The sequence below is a fragment of the Cervus elaphus genome, chromosome 19 (genome assembly GCF_910594005.1).
Source record: "Cervus elaphus chromosome 19, mCerEla1.1, whole genome shotgun sequence".
Lineage (NCBI taxonomy): Eukaryota > Metazoa > Chordata > Mammalia > Artiodactyla > Cervidae > Cervus > Cervus elaphus.
In genome coordinates, this window is record NC_057833.1 from 81,506,401 (window position 1) to 81,522,689 (window position 16,289).

General features: G+C 44.3%; 1 protein-coding gene across 2 annotated transcripts in view; it reads left to right on the forward strand.

Moving 5' to 3' along the window:
* TMEM108 (transmembrane protein 108) overlaps nucleotides 1-16,289 on the forward strand; it is a 411,871-nt gene that overhangs the window by 366,292 nt on the left and 29,290 nt on the right. The gene's annotated exons all lie outside the window — the stretch shown is intronic.

Here is a 16,289-nt window from a genome sequence, read left to right on the forward strand (position 1 = left end):
ACGTATATTGTTAGTCTTGTATGCAAGAATGAAGGTGCAAGACCCAAGCCTACCAGGGCAGTGACAGCAAGAACCTGCAAAACTTCAGACACCCTAAGGATCCTATCCATCAGGGAACCGAAAGCCAGGACTCCTTTGCCAAGGACTGCTGATCTGCTTCTGCCCTGTGCCGTCTCCTCATCTCTGACAATAAATCAGGCCTTTAATCTAACTCAGAGTGTGCATGTGGGGTCACCCCAACTCTACTGCCCCCCTGCTCCTAGATTGGCAGAGAAGTACTAGATATGAGATGTGAACCGGGAGAAAGGTGGTGCAGTGGGAAGAAATAATCACCTCTCACATACATGGAGGCAGTTTAAGAGCCAAAACCTCACTGCTACCCAGTTGCTGTGTTCTGGTTCTCCCTGTCAGAAAAAAGAATAGTATTGTGTCCTGCCTACTATCCATTTGAATCATTCAGCCCCCTTTCCAAACTTTCCTTCACAAGCATCGGGCAGGCACGTGGTTTCTGCCAGATTTGGCTCCTCCACATTCTGGAGAAACGCCAGTGTGCTTGTGTCCTTTAAGGCGGCTTAGCGATGAGGCCACAGGAGGCAGGGCGAGCAGCAGGGCATTTCACAGGCGACTCTTGCTTCTCCCTGTTGTCTTTGCTTCCACCCTCTGTTTCAGCTCATTTTAGTCTTCTGTAACATTTTGATCTCAGTTTTTATGTTACAAAGCTTATATTTGTGCCCATCCCATTGTAAACCACCTTGAATCCTTTTTGAAAGCATGAAAGGCATATATCAGAAACAGTTTTGTTATTTTGGACCTCCACGTCTATGGCAGGAGGCTGGCAGGCACCAGTCAGGGGTGTGTCTGAGTGAGGGTCTGAGCTGTGGACACATCTGGAGGCTGACTCACGTGGAGGCACCCAAGAAACCTGGTCAGGCGTCTGACAGACTCACCACACTAAAGGGGCACAGAGGGTGAGCTGGTACCCATAACATCATGTCACTCAGCCTCATCTTCAGGGGAGCATGGCCAGGAAGCTTGTTTACTACAAATGAGTTGTACAGAATAGAAGTATCAGGGGTTTGATAGTGGATCCTAGCAGCACTTTTGTGAAAGAACATAAGGTGGAGAGAATAGGGGATCAAGGTTAGAGAGACCAGAATCTGAACCTCGGATAGGACAGAAACACAAAATCCATAACCAAGAGAAGCCCACAGTATGCGTGTGCTTTCCTTGTCGTGCCAACACGTAACCACACCTCCCAAGATCCCTGCACCCCCACCCCGCCAACAGAGCCTGGCAGGCCCAGCTGGGAGAGGGGTTTAAAAGAGCCAAGCAGCCTCCTTGACTGTAGCTATAGTTGTCAGATCTTACTTTAAATGTCATATAACCATTTTTTACGCAGATATAAATTTCTAATTTGGCTTTTTCCTTTACACATTTCTTTGGCATATGTGCTAAGCACATGCTTGGGGAAGAAAACTAGTTTAATTCTGATTTTCTCCCTTTAAAACGATCAACATTTCACACTCTTATGCATAATTCATTAAGTAAACCAAAGATTCTTTTTTTTTTTTTTTTCTTTTTGATCTCATGGGAGGGAGGACAAGTGTGAAGATATACTTTCTGTGGGTCATATCAAGAACTTCGTGGTTAGACCTATTTCGATCCGGGTAACTTTCATGGCATAGATATTCAGCTGAAATATCTGAATATCCCTGCGTAGCATTTGGAAATGGTTGCAAAGAAGAAAGATGCTACAACATGCTGCTTCAAGGCACTTTGTTTTTTCTTTACCTCCTACAGTAGGAAAGTAGGACTTTGTTTAAGCACACACCTTTCTCTAGGTTTATGTTGTTAGAGAAGCTTCTGTTCTTTTTAATGTCTCTGAGACCGAGATGCATCTTAAGGTCACTGTCAGTCAGATAGTGATCACAGCCCAAGTGGTGAGTGTCAGCTGTAGTTATTTACCTCATCGCCTCTCTATTTGAGGCATATGCATCATTGGTATTGAGCATCTTTAATTGCTATCTTAAATTCTTCAAGAAGATTTATTGTGGCTCAACCTCCAAAGGTTGTGTTGTGTGCAGAGGGCATAGAAGCAGAGCAGAAATTTGATATTTGTGAAACAAGTGTTCATCATGTAAGAATGGTCTCCATTCCATATACCAGAGCAATGGTCAAGTTCTAAATGGGAGTAAAGGAAAGAAGACCCTCATAAAACAGTTGAAACTGGGTTGTGTTTTGTTGCTGAAATGTTTGCAAAAGGATTGGCAATTATGTACCACATGATATAAGTGAAGGGATGCATGATGAAAGTGTCTAGATAAGTCTAAAGGAGCTCTCTCAGTAGCATAGAATAAAAATTGTAAATGTAGGAAAGCATTGTGTTATGGTGTAATTGGCAGTATGTTTTCTTTCTTACTGGGACATAAAACAATAGTATGTTGTTTCTTATGTTTGATGAAATGTACTTAAAAGAGAAGAGCTTGAATTTCCTTAGGTAAGTATTCTACCTATTGCCTGGTTGTTAGCACAGGGTAAGTTATAAAATTCACTCCCAGAATCTGGCCACAAGCTGATGCAACCTCACATGGTTTGAGTGTGAACAACAAAGATTTCATGGAATCCTAGAATGAGGAATCTGTAAAAGAGTCTTAGGGATTCTATGGTCTTACAGATGGAGCTGCTGGAGCCCAGAATTCAGAAGCCTCTGTTCAGTCACTGGACACTTGCTTAATCAGTGGATCATGAGAATGTGAAGCATAGATTCCTGTTTCCCAGTGCTCCCAGTGGACATTTTGGCTTCGAGGGGGGTGGACAGGAGAGCGCAGAAGTGGAAAGGGATGGGGTTTAAGGTTGGGCAGCTGTTCGTTTGGCCCTTAGCTGAGGATTTGTTTTCTGTGGATGCCTTCTCTACAGTTCCCCTCCTCACCTTTCCCTTATCCCTCCACTGTGTCCCTCACCCCCTACAACCCTGTCATTTTTTCTTTGCTTTTGTCCACTGTCCTCCTTCCTTCTCACCCATCTTCTAAGCCTTGAAGTGGCAGATTAGTTGAAGTGGGGAAGGGAACAGGACATGTGTGAAGAAAGCAGCACAGACAGGAGGCCTTGAAGAAACACTAAAAATTTAACTGAGGTACTTCCCTGGTGATCCAGTGATTAAGAATTTACCTGCCAACGCAGGGGACATGAGTTCAATCCCTGGCCTGGGAAGATTTCATGTCCTGCAGAGCAACTAAGCCCATGCACCACGACTATTGAGCCCACTCTCTAGAGCCTGTGCTCTACAACAAGAGAAGCCACTGCAATGAGAAGCCCACGCACAGCAATGCAGAGTAGTCCCCGCTCACCACAGCCAAAGAGAGCCCACATGCAGCAGTAAAGACTCAGCACAGCCAAAAATAACTAATTCATTACTGTTTTAAAAAAATTAACTGGGGAAATTCCCTGGCAGTCCAGTGGTTAGGACTCCCCTCTTTCACTACTGAGGGCCTGGGTTCAACTGGGGAACCAAGATCCCACAAGTTGTGCAGGTGAGGCCAAAAAAAAAAAAAAAGAAAGTTAACTGGAAACTTTTCCATCTCAAATCCTACCCTGCTCTAGAGCAGGAGTTGGCAAACTACAGTCTTCTGCCTCTTCTTGTAAATAAAGTTTTATTGAATCACAGCAGCATGCATTCATTTACACCTTGTGTGTGTCTGTTTTGTTTTTGTTTTTTTTCCATTTATTTTTATTAGTTGGAGGCTCATTACTTTATAATATTGTAGTGGTTTTTGCCATACATTAACATGAATCAGCCATGGATTTACATGTGTCTGTTTTTACACAGTGATAGCAAGATTGGGGGTCCACATAGCCCAAAATGTTTACTAGTTTGGTGTAGACAAGTTCTTCCCCAAGAGTAGTCTGCAGAAGTCTGGTTGTGCAAAATGTTAAAGAGGTATTTCTGGAAAGAAAAAGCTTCTTGGGTCAAATAATTTTGGAAACTTTGCTTTTTAATCAGAGGATTTCTTAGAGCCTTTAATAAGCTAACATGCACTGTGAATTTCTGAGAGATAGCTGAAGTATACAGCATTTTCCCAAGTTAATTTGGGAACCCTTTTCTTACAAAGCACCTTATGGGTATAGAGTTCCTCAAAAGACACTGTGGAAGATGGTTCTCTAACAGTATCCAAGATATATTATTAATATTAAGTGAGAAAAGCAAAGTGTATTCATTACACACCCATCAGTGTAAAGTGTGAAGAAGGAAACTGTGGTTAAGTGTTTGCTTATAAATGTTTCAATCATCTCTTGAAAGATCCATAGTGAATTGGTAGTACCACTCACTTTGAGGTGTGTTGAAGCTGGGAGATAGGCTTTTCACTGTACTGATTACCTGAATTTTGACTTTGGGATCATGCCAATGTACTTCATTATCTAAACAGTCTGTCCATCAACATAATTAAATTTTAAAACAAAAATGTAAAATGACAAACCACTTTGGAAAACAGTTTGGCAGTTTTTAACAAAGTTAAATATATACTTACTGTATGTCCCAGCAGTTCTTCTCCTAGAGAAATGTAAATATATGTGCATGCATACACACGCTGTAAATAAAATGATGGGAGAGCAGAGACAGGCTTCCATATAAAGCTGCGTTGGTTATGTACCTGCAGCCTCCTCCATTGTGACACTGCCCCATGGAGCCCCTTCTTCCCAGCTGTCTCAAACCACTTCCCTAGGAAGAAATATGGCATAGGCTTGGCACATTCACCTTGTGGGTAGAAACCACCATGAACCACCCACACCACATGCATGGCCTTCTCTGGACTGGCATCCTTCTGTGTGACCCCACTGAAGACTAAGGGCAGAATGTGGACTTTATCCATTGAAAGGCATGAATTTGGTAAGAGCACAGGAGAAAATAAAGACCACAAATCCAAAGGGTAAAATCACGGGGTTAAGTGTAGAGTCTTTTCCTAATGGAGGAGGATCCCTGCATCCCCACCACCACCCTGTAATCCTCCACTGACTCACAGTGCTCTCAGAAAGGACTGTATTTACAAGCTGACCCTCTTGTCACGGGCTGGCTCAGGAGTTGCTTCTTCTCTCTTGCAGTCTGTTTCAGGACCTGAGCTGCCCAGTTGGCACCACATCCACAACCCACGGAATAATAACCACACCTTTCTGAGGTTGGGCTTTACAAATGCAAATTAAGTTCACTGCTGGCAGACAGCTCAGATTCCATTTGTTCTTGGCTCACTTTAGGTTAAAAAGGTACAGAGACCAAGAAACCTAGCCAGAGCCAGAGGGCATCGTTTGCAGAAAATGCAGCGTCTGAAGGAGCCAGGCAGAGCAAGGATGGAGCACTGCTGTAGCTCACCTGACTATTTTTATTTCGAATTTACTAACTGCCTGGACCATTTTCTTTGTGGCCTCTGCAGCTACATTTTCTCCATTATTATCCTGTGGATGACATAGTCTCCTCCTCTAATAGAACAGGTCACTGATTCCTCTGCGCTCCCTTTGCACAGTACCTTTCAAAATTTGGTGAGATTAGAATCACCTGGAGTTTTATTAAAACACACACACACATTGCCTAGCCTGTTCCCTGAGTTCCTGATTCAGTAGGTTTGAAATGGGAATCCAAGAGTGTCTATTTCTAGCAAGTTCCCAGGTGATGCTGATGCTGCTGGTGATCCACACTCAGAGCAGCTCTTCTCAAGGTGCATATACCTCTATTATGGTATCTGTTATATTCTGCTTTCATTGTTACTTTTATAGGAGGGACTTAGATCAGTACTGTCTCGTAGAAATGTGACCTATGTATATAATTCTAAATTTTATAGTAGCTAGTAATACATTAGTAAACATGATGCAATTAATTTTAATAATACACTTAATTAATAATCAAATATATCCAAAATGTTATCACTTCAACATGTAATCAATACCGAAATAAATATTAATCAGATATTCTATATTTTTTGTACTAAGTCTTCAAAATTAGGTATGTAGTTTACACCTAGAACACATTTCAGTCTGAACTAACCGCCTGTGGAGTGCCCCATGGCCACATGTGGTCAGTGGCTACCACACTGGGTGGGACAGCCTGAGGTCATGCTCACTGTGTACCAGAGAGTGTTGTAAACCCTTTAACTCATTTAATATATATTTAACCTTGTATATTAACTCTAGCCCCTCACAGTAACTATAGAGTGTAAACAGTGTTATTAATCTCATTTTACAGGTGAGGAAACTAAGGCCCAGAGGGCTTTAGGTAACTTGCCCAGGGCCCCTGAGCCAGAAATTGGGGGCAAGGGGGCTGGAGCTTGGCATCTGGCTTCAGGGTCAGCCACATTTCCACAAGGCCCTCATGCTCAACCACAACTCCCTGGAGGATAGGGAGAAATCACTGTCTTTGTGGGTCCCCAAGCAAAGACCCTTGAGAGTCCCTTGGACTGCAAGAATATCCAACCAGTCCGTCCTAAAGGAGATCAGTCCTGGGTGTTCATTGGAAGGACTGATGTTGAAGCTGAAACTCCAATACTTGGGCCACCTCATGCGAAGAGTTGGCTCATTGGAAAAGACCCTAATGCTGGGAGGGATTGGGGGCAGGAGGAGAAGGGGACGACAGAGGATGAGATGGTTGGATGGCATCACCGACTTGGTGGACATGGGTCTGAGTAAACTCCAGGAGTTTGTGATGGACAGGGAGGCCTGGCGTGCTGCGATTCATGGGGTCGCAAAGAGTTGGACATGACTGAGCGACTGAACTGAACTGAACTGAAGCAAAGACCACAGTTAGCTCAGATAGAACACCCAGTAAAATGTGTGCTGAATGACTTAATGAGATGGAGAGGATGGTTTTGTCAGACATTCAACCAACAGGATCAGGTAACCTCGGACCACCACTGTATGTGAGTGGGTGAAAGGGGATATTTTAAAATTAAATTTGAAATTGTCTATTCTCAAGCTACTTCCAGGCTAATAGAAAGATGTGAGAAAATACACAAAGACAAGAATAAAGGTCTTACGTACTGTTATTTATAGTGGCATTCACAGTTTCAGTGACTGGAACCAGGAAGGGTTACACTGAGAGAGGCTACCCAGAGTTGGTGAATCTAAAGTGATGTTAGGTGAAATGGAAAGAATGTGGTGGAGTAAGACACAGGAAAGGAATGATAAGAAGGAAGAATCCTCATCAGCACTGACTGGGTGCTGTTTACTGCAGACCTCAATCCCGGGAAGTAGATCGTGGGCTACAGATTTGCATACAACACTTCCAGGAGAGAAAGGGTATGGGAAGAAGCTGAGCTGTGAGGCCTCAGAAAGACCCTATGGAGACCTCGTGGGCTGGGGTGGTCCTCCCAAATTGAGGTAGGAGACCAGTCCTTGTAACCCTACATGAACCAGCCACTGGATGCAGATTTCACAGAAAGGAGATGTCACCTTAATCTGAGAGCAGTTCCTGAAGAGAAACTTGGCTGTATATCTTCAGCTGCCAACACTTCTAGCAGTAATAGCATGAAGACCTCCTTGCCGGGGGGCAGAAGGAGGAATCTGTAGCGCACCACAGTGTTCACTACACTGATTCAGTGAAAAATCCAAAGAACCAACAAGAGAGCATCATGGGTGAATGGAAATCACAGGATAGAATCCCAACGTAGCCAGTTTGTGTGGGAAATTCATGCAAGGCCATGCAATTAGTGAGTGAATTTACACCTAGCTCTCTCTTGTTCCTGACTTCCCTGGTAACTCAGATGGTAACTCTGTCTGCAATGCAGGAGACCTGGGGTCAATCCCTGGGTCAGGAAGATCCCCTGGAGAAGGAAATGGCAACCCACTCCAGTATTCTTGCCTGGAAAATCCCATGGACAGAGGAACCTAGTAGGCTACAATCCATGGAGTTGCAAAGAGTCGGACACGACTGAATGACTTCACTTTCTTTCTGGTTCCAGTATCTATGTTCTCTCTATACCTCTCCAGGAAAGAGGAGAGAGAGATGAAAAACAGAAGTTAAACACCCTTTATTACGTAGTGTGCTGTTCCTTGATGTGTAGTATTTAAACACTGTGTTCTAGATTCTACAAGAAATCTAGACCACATTTGGAGGCCACATTTACCTGTGTGCCTTGGGTACCTTAAATGTTGACTGCCGTGTCTGGAGTGTGGGAAGAACAGCTAAGGACATTTCAGTGACAAGAAAACATCTCAGGACTTCCTTGGTGGTCCATTGGTTAAGAATCCACCTAGTCAGTTCAATCCCTGCCTAGGAATTGAACCTGAGTTCCTAGTCAAGGAGCTAAGATCCTACATGCCACAGAGCAACAAAGCCCGAGAGCTGCAACTACTGATCCCAGGCACAACTAGAGAGTTCATACGCTGTAATGAAAGATCCAACATGATGCAATGAAGATCTTGGGTTCTGCAACTAAGACCTGATGCAGCCAAATAAATAAATATTTCTTAAAAAGAAAGAAAAGAAACTGTCTCCCATTCTCCCTGCCTAGGAGAGAGGGGCAACTACCTTTCTACTTCTAAGCAGGGTGCCTACAAAAATGGCAGCCCTAAGGGGAGTTTTGATGGTGGTCCCCACACCACCCCTAGACTTGACCTGGGCATCAGAGCCTTTCAGAGATGTGCCTCAGTTTTGATCCTGATCTTATATTCTTGGGTTCAGGTCAGAGGCAGAGTTTGGAGTGTGCCTGGAGTAGAGCTGTACCGAGTGGAACAGCCTTTGAGAGTCTGATTCTGCGTAGTCACCCACTTATCTTCTCTAAGACCTGCTGAAGTTAGGAGTCCTTTGCCAGATGGTGAGCTCGCTGGGAGTAATCAAGTGTTATCACTAAAGGGCTTTTGCAGCTGGCAATGTCCACTGAAAATAGAAAAGAAGAAGGAAGGTAGGGAAAAACAGAAATATACGTGCATATCATGGGTCCCCCTTGAATTCTGTGACCCTGAGTAAATCCTTTAACCTCTGTGAACTTCAGTTTTAGGAAATGATACCTACCTCACAAAAGGTTTTATGAGTATGTATCAGTTTGCAGGAGTGAAGTACAAATATAATAATGCTTAATAAATATGTGTCTTACATTATAGTGAACATACCTAATACATGTATGTCCATACATACATATGCATAATAGTGGACATTAGCACACTATAAAGTGTTTCCTACCCATAAATAAACTAACCTTTTCAGAAACTGTAAGAATTTTCTCTGCCAAGATGCATGTTATTAGCCATGATGGGGAATGAGGTAATGGCAACCATCTCCATGGCTGAGATCAGGATGCCAGTTTTTCCAAGAAGCAAAAGCCACACTCAGCCCTCAGTAGATGTTTGTTGAACATGTGAATGAAGAAATGGGTAGATGGTGGAATGATAGTAAGAGGCTGTGGATTTTCCTCCAGGAAACCTTCCTGGGTTCCTCCAGCTTTTGTGGGTTCCCTGCAAGCCACAGCACGTAAAATGTGCTCCATCCAAAATAGTCCTGCCTTACAGCCTACCTTCTGTTGTTCCCTCTTTGTTCTGTATTCTTATCAGAACACTTGGCTCGATGTAGACCAGATGTTTTTATTATTTTTTCCTCCAAAAAACTACATCCAAGTCCACGTTGAATTATTTAGTTACCTATATCCACAGACCTTTATTCCAAAAGAGAATAATAAAGAGGTGAAGGGTGAGTACCCTTATCATTATGTAGAACATGGGTTGAGACTTGTTCTTTCTTATCTCAGAGGGTTTTGCGAAGATTGAGTAAGATGACATAAAAATTTCTTAGTAGAGTTAGTGCCTGGCACATAGTAGGTGCTCAATAAATGGAGATGTTGGAGAGAAGGAGGGATGAGGTAGGAGGGAAGCTTTCATCACCAAGCACACACAGCCTGGAGAGCTGACTTTCAGAATTCAATTGTGAAATCTAACTCATGCCCAAAGCCTAATTATACCTTGGAGTGTGGGTATCCTGCCTTGAAATGGCAAATTAGACAGTTTCACAAGGATGCACAGCTGTGTTGCCTGAGCCTTTTTGTTCCAGGCAAACTGAAACAGGCGGTGAACCTTTGGCAATCAAAGAGAGTAGTGCCAACCAGCCTGCAGCCTGCCCGACAGGAGCCGGGCTGGAATGCCAAGCAGCCTCGAGCCCAGGAGCCATGCAGCCAGCGCCACAGAGGGCAGACACCAATCTTGACGTCAGTCAGTTCTCTGTCACCCCGCCTGCCCACCCCTCCCCCAGGCACCTTCCCACTGGCCCTGCTATATCCCTGCCAGCCTCCTCCCTACCACTCTTCCCTTCTCTCCTTGGCAAACTCTTTTCAGAGGAGGAGCAGGTGCCAAGAGATGACACTAGACTGTCAGCAAGCCCCAGAAGATGTCAGGTCAAAAGCACCAATGCCCTTTTTAGGTAAGTGACTCCCAGATGTGATCAGGCCAGGACTCTTTTTCTTCTCCTCCTGGCTTTGGAGAGTTCTGAGCTGGGGCTGGGCTTCCCAGGTGCCACTAATGGTAAAGAACCCTCCTGAGCTGCAGGACACACAGGAGACACGGGTTCAATCCCTGGGTCAGAAAGATCCCCTGGAGGAGGAAATGGCAACCCACTCCAGTATGCTTGCTTGGAGAATCGCATGGACAGAGGGAGCCTGGCAGGCTACAGTCCATAGGGTTGCAAAGAGTCAGACACAACTGAAGTGACTTAGCACAGACACATGAGCTGAGGGTAGACAGATGCCTCTGTGCTCAAACAGGTACCTCATTCTCTTCAGACAGGTCCCAGAACTCCCCAGGGCTCCTCTGGAGTCGAGAGATCCTGTTATAGTTGCTGAGGTGCTCACTGGACCAGACCTCAGGCTGTGGGGCTGCAGATTCTTGGGGAGTCATTTTATTGGGTTTGTAGGAGCCACTGGTTCAGAGGACCATGGCTTCTAGGACACATTGAGCCCCCCACGGGCTGCCTTGCCAGCACCACCAAACACAAATCCTCCTTTTTGTCCTCCTTCCTTCCTGCTCTCATCCAACCCTCCCAAGAGGAGGCACCTTGAGTCAGCAAGCCAAAGCTGGCACTTGTCTGTAAATCCCCAAGTCCTGGCAAACACTCTCATATCACCAGTTTAGTTCAGTCATTCAGTTGTGTACGACTCTTTGTCACCCCATGGACTGCAGCACGCCAGGCTTCCCTGTCCATCACCAACTCCAAGAACTTGCTCAAACTCATGTCCATCGAGTCAGTGATGCCATCCAACCATCTCATCCTCTGATGTCCTCTTCTCCTCTACCTTCAATCTTGCCCAGCATCAGCGTCTTTTCCAATGAGTCAGTTCTTCGCATCAGGTGGTCAAAGGATTAGAATTTCAGCTTCAGCATCAGTCCTTCCAATGAATATTCAGGACTGATTTCTTTTAGTATTGACTGGTTTGATCTACTTGCAGTCCAAGGAACTCTTAAGAGTCTTCTCTAACACCACAGTTCGAAAGCTTCAATTCTTCAGCACTCAGCTTTCTTTCTTTTTTTTTTTTTTAATATATTGTGGTGGTTTTCGCCATACATTGACATGAATCAGCCACAGGTGTACATGTGTACCCCATCCCAAACCCCCCTCCCACCTCCCTCCCCATCCCATCCCTTTGGGTTGTCCCAGTGCACACACTTTGAGTGCCCTGTTTCATGCATCGAACTTGGACTGGTGATCTATTTCACATATTGTAATATACATGTTTCAATGCTATTCTCTCAAATCATCCCACCCTCACCTTCTCCCACAGAGTCCAAAAGTCTGTTCTTTATATCTGTGTCTCTTTTGCTGCCTCACTTATAGGGTCATCATTCTAAGCTTTCTTTATAGTCCAACTCTCACATCCATACATGACTACTGGAAAAATCATAGCTTTGACTAGACAGACCTTTGTCAGCAAAGTAATGTCTCTGCCTTTTAATATGCTATCTAGGTTGGTCATAGCTTTTCTTCCAAGGAGCAAGCATCCTTTCATTTCATGGCTGTAGTCACCATCTGCAGTGATTTTGGAGCCGAGGAAAATAGTCTGTCACTGTTTTCATTGTTTCTCCATCTATTTGCCATGAAGTGATGGAACTTGATGCCATGATCTTAGTTTTCTGAATGTTGACTTTTGAGCCAGATTTTCACTCTCCTCTTTCACTTTCATCTAGAGACTTTTTCATTCCTCTTCACTTTCTGCCATAAGGGTGGTATCATCTGCATATCTGAGGTTATTGATATTTCTCCTGGCAATCTTGACTCCAGCTTGTGCTTCATCCAGCCCGGCATTTTGCATGATGTACTCTGCATATAAGTTAAATAATCAGGGTGACAATTTACAGCCTTGAAGTACTCCTGTCCCAATTTGGAACAAGTCTGTTGTTCCATGTCCGGTTCTAAGTGTTGCTTCTTAACCTGCATACAGATTTCTCAGGAGGCAGGTAAGGTGGTCTGCTATTCCCATCTCTTTAAGAATTTTCCAGTTTGTTGTGATCTACACAGTCAAAGACTTTGGTGTAATCAGTAAAGCAGAAGTAGATGTTTTTGTGGTATTCTCTTCCTTTTTCTATGATCCAGCGGATGTTGGCAATTTGATCTCTGGTTCCTCAGCCTTTTCTAAATCCAGCTTGAACATCTGTAAGTTCACAGTTCACATACTGTTGAAGCCTGACTTGGAAAATTTTGAGCATTATCTTGCTAGTGTGTGAGATATGGGTCAGCAGTGGCCTGCTGCAGGGATAGGGGCTCTGGGTGCAGCCACCTGGGTCACACAGCCTGTTGCATAAGCCCTCTTGGAGGAGGTCGCCATTAACCCCATCATAGAGCCGCCAAGCAGATAACCCACAAACTGCAGAACAATTATACTAAAGAAATTCTCACACATACATTGACATGAATCAGCCACAGGTGTACATGTGTACCCCATCCCAAACCCCCCTCCCACCTCCCTCCCCATCCCATCACTTTGGGTTGTCCCAGTGCACCCACTTTGAGTGCCCTGTTTCATGCATCGAACTTGGACTGGTGATCTATTTCACATATGGTAATATACATGTTTCAATGCTATTCTCTCAAATCATCCCACCCTCACCTTCTCCCACAGAGTCCAAAGAAAGTTCTCCCACACAAAGAAAGTTCTAGGACCCACAACAGATTTCCCAACATGGGGGTCTGGCAAAGGGACTGAGAATCCCCAGAGAATTTGACTTTGGAGGCCAGTGGGATGTTATTACAGAGCTTCCACAGGACTGGGGAAACAGACTCTTGGAGGGCACAAACAAAACCTTGTGCACACCAGGACCCAGGAGGAAGGAGCAGTGACCCCACAAGAGACTGACCCAGACTTGCCTGTGAGTGTCCAGGAGTCTCCAGCAGAGGCATGGGTCGGTGGTGGCCTGCTGCAGGGTCAGAGGCGCTGAGTGTGGCAGTGCGTGCATGGAACCTTTTAAAGGAGGTTGCCATTATCTTCATTACCTCCACCATAGTTTGGCCTCAGGTCAAACAACAGGGAGGGAGCATAGCCCTAAATTGGATTAAAGATTTACTGAGCATGGCCCCACCCATCAGAGTAAGACCCAGTTTTCCCCACAGTCTGTTTCTCCCATCAGGAAGCTACCATAAGCCTCTTATCCTTATCTGTCAGAGGGCTGACAGAATGTAAACCACAGTCACAGAAAACTAATCAAGCTATTCACATGGACCACAGCCTTGTCTAACTCAGTGAAACTATGAGCCAAGCAAGACGGACGGATCATTGGGGAGAGTTCTGACAAAACGTGGCCCTGAAGAAGGGAATTGCAAACCATTTCAGTATTCTTGCCTTGAGAACCCCATGAACAGTATGAAAAGGCAAAAAGATATCACCGGTTAGAACTTTGGAAAGGCATGAAGGCTGATTTGCTTAGGGGATGAGGAACAGAACTAGCAGTTGTGGGTGCAGCAGTGGGAGGGGGTCTCGGGAGAATCTGCAGGAAGCTTGTTCCATGCATCTCAGCCTTCTTCTGCCTCCTGTCTTATGTGTTGTGTGTCCATTTGAACCTATTAATGTTAATCATTAAGATAAGCAAAGTGAAAACAAGATATGTGTGCATGTACACACACACACACACACAACCATAATGCCATGTCTCAGGACTCACATAGTTTACTGTTTTCTTCTGTTGACATTGTCTTCAAAATAAACATCTATAATTTGTGGCAAGCATTTGGCTGCAAATACCTTAAATGACTGGAATCCTCTAAGTTTTCTTTTACCCTCTCATCTTTTACAGAAAACATTATTGTGCCCCTAGTACAAGTCAGTGAACTAAGTTCTAGGGTTCAAGATACTGAATAAGCTCATGGCCCTAGGGGACTGACCCAAATGTAGTAGAAGATAAAACAAAAGTTTTCACCTGTTGCATCCAGGCCTCAGTGGGGCCTCTGTGCCTCTGTGTCGTGTTCTCATCCCTGAAAGCACACTAAAGTTAGGCATGATATTCCTTATGTACAAGAAGGAAAACAAAGCTGAACTCATCTGCCTAAGGTCCCACTATTAGGACCTTCCAGAGCCAGGATGGGCCTAAATCCCACTGACCGCAGGTCCATCCCTGCCCTCCCATGACACCCTCGGCTGAAGGGTTCTGTGGGGGAAAGGGCCATGTATGAATGGGAGCAAATTGCCTTGTGAGTACTGGACAGGGAGCCACCAATTCCAGCTGGACAAATTGAGGAACCATGATCTCGTCAAGACAAGGTGACAGTGAGGTTGGGTTTTTGGAGAGGGATCCAAGCAGGAAAAGGATATGGGCAGAAACTTTGATTGGTTGTATAACCATATCCAATACCTCATACAGTTTGCGTGTTTAGACAGCAGGGCAATGTAGCCCCATGGTAATGAGACATAAGCTTTGGTTTCCATGCAGACTGCTTCCTTGGTCAAGAGTGTTTATATTACACATGTAGCATGTATATAAACTAATCCCTCAGTTGAAATTTGAACAGGTTAAAAAAACTATGTGTTCAGGCTGTTAGTCTCCCTGACCATTTCCCCTCCAAACTCCACACTCTGTATGAAAAGACTTTAAATGGTGAGAAGCAGAGGGGATGGATGGATAGATAGATAGATAGATAGATAGATAGATAGATAGATAGATAGATAGATAGATAGATAGATAGATAGATAGATGTGACAATAGTCACTCCCCTCTGTAAGTGGGCTCCAAAATGCGTCTGTGGACACATGATCTAACACCAAGGCTCTGGGAAAGTTGCCTGCAAACCTCCCTTCAGCTAACTTTCCTTCCAGGACACACTCTCACATGTCCCTGCTGTCTTACCTCCGTGGAACTTTTTTTAAAATGTCAGGCTAGATTTTTGTTTTGGGTTTCTGTTGGGTTTTTTTTTCTTTTTTTTTTTTTTTTTCCATAATTTTTATTTATTTATTTTTGGCTGTACTGGCTCTTCGTTGCTGTGTGCAGGCTTTTCTCTAGTTGCGGTGAGCCGGGGCTACTCTTTGTTGCAGTATTCAGGCTTCTCATTGAAATAGCTTCTCTTGTTGCAGAGAATGGGCTCTAGAGCACAGGCTTAGTAGTTGTGGTACACAGGCCTAGTTGCTCTGAGGTATATGGAATCTTCCTGGACCAGGGATCAAACCCATGTCCCCTGCATTGGCTGATGGATTCTTATCCACTGCACCATCAGGGAAGTCCCAGAATAGTTTTGAACTTACAGAAAAATTGCAGAGTAAAACAGAGAGATTCTATATAGCCCGCAGCCAGTTCCCACTATAATCAGTGTCTTACAATGCTGGTGTATATCTGTGTACACAATTAATGAGTCAATATTGATACATTATTATTAATTGAAGTCCAAACTTTTACTCACATCTCCTTCATTTTCCCCCAGTGTCCTTCTTCTGTTCCAGGAACCCAGCCAGGATTCCACTTTACATTTAGCTGTCGTGTCTCCTTAGACACCTTTCGGCTGTGAGTTTCTCAGACTTCCCTTGTTTTTGATGACCTTGGTGAGGAGTACTGGTCAGATATTTTGTGGCATGTCCCTCATTTGGGATTTTCAGATGTTTTTCTCATCATTAGACTGGGGATATAGGTTTGGGAAATGAGAGCTACAGAGGTAAAGTGCCATCTTCATGTCCAGGGTGCATACTGTGACCATGACCTTGATCACCTGGCTGAGGTAGTGTCTGTCAGGTTCTCTACTGTAAAGCATGGAACATTTTTATGAGTCTTTTGCTTTTGGTTTAGGAGAGTACAAAGTAGTCTGGACTGGTGCATTTGTGTTCTTTCCCATGATGTCAGCGAGATTTTCCTAAATA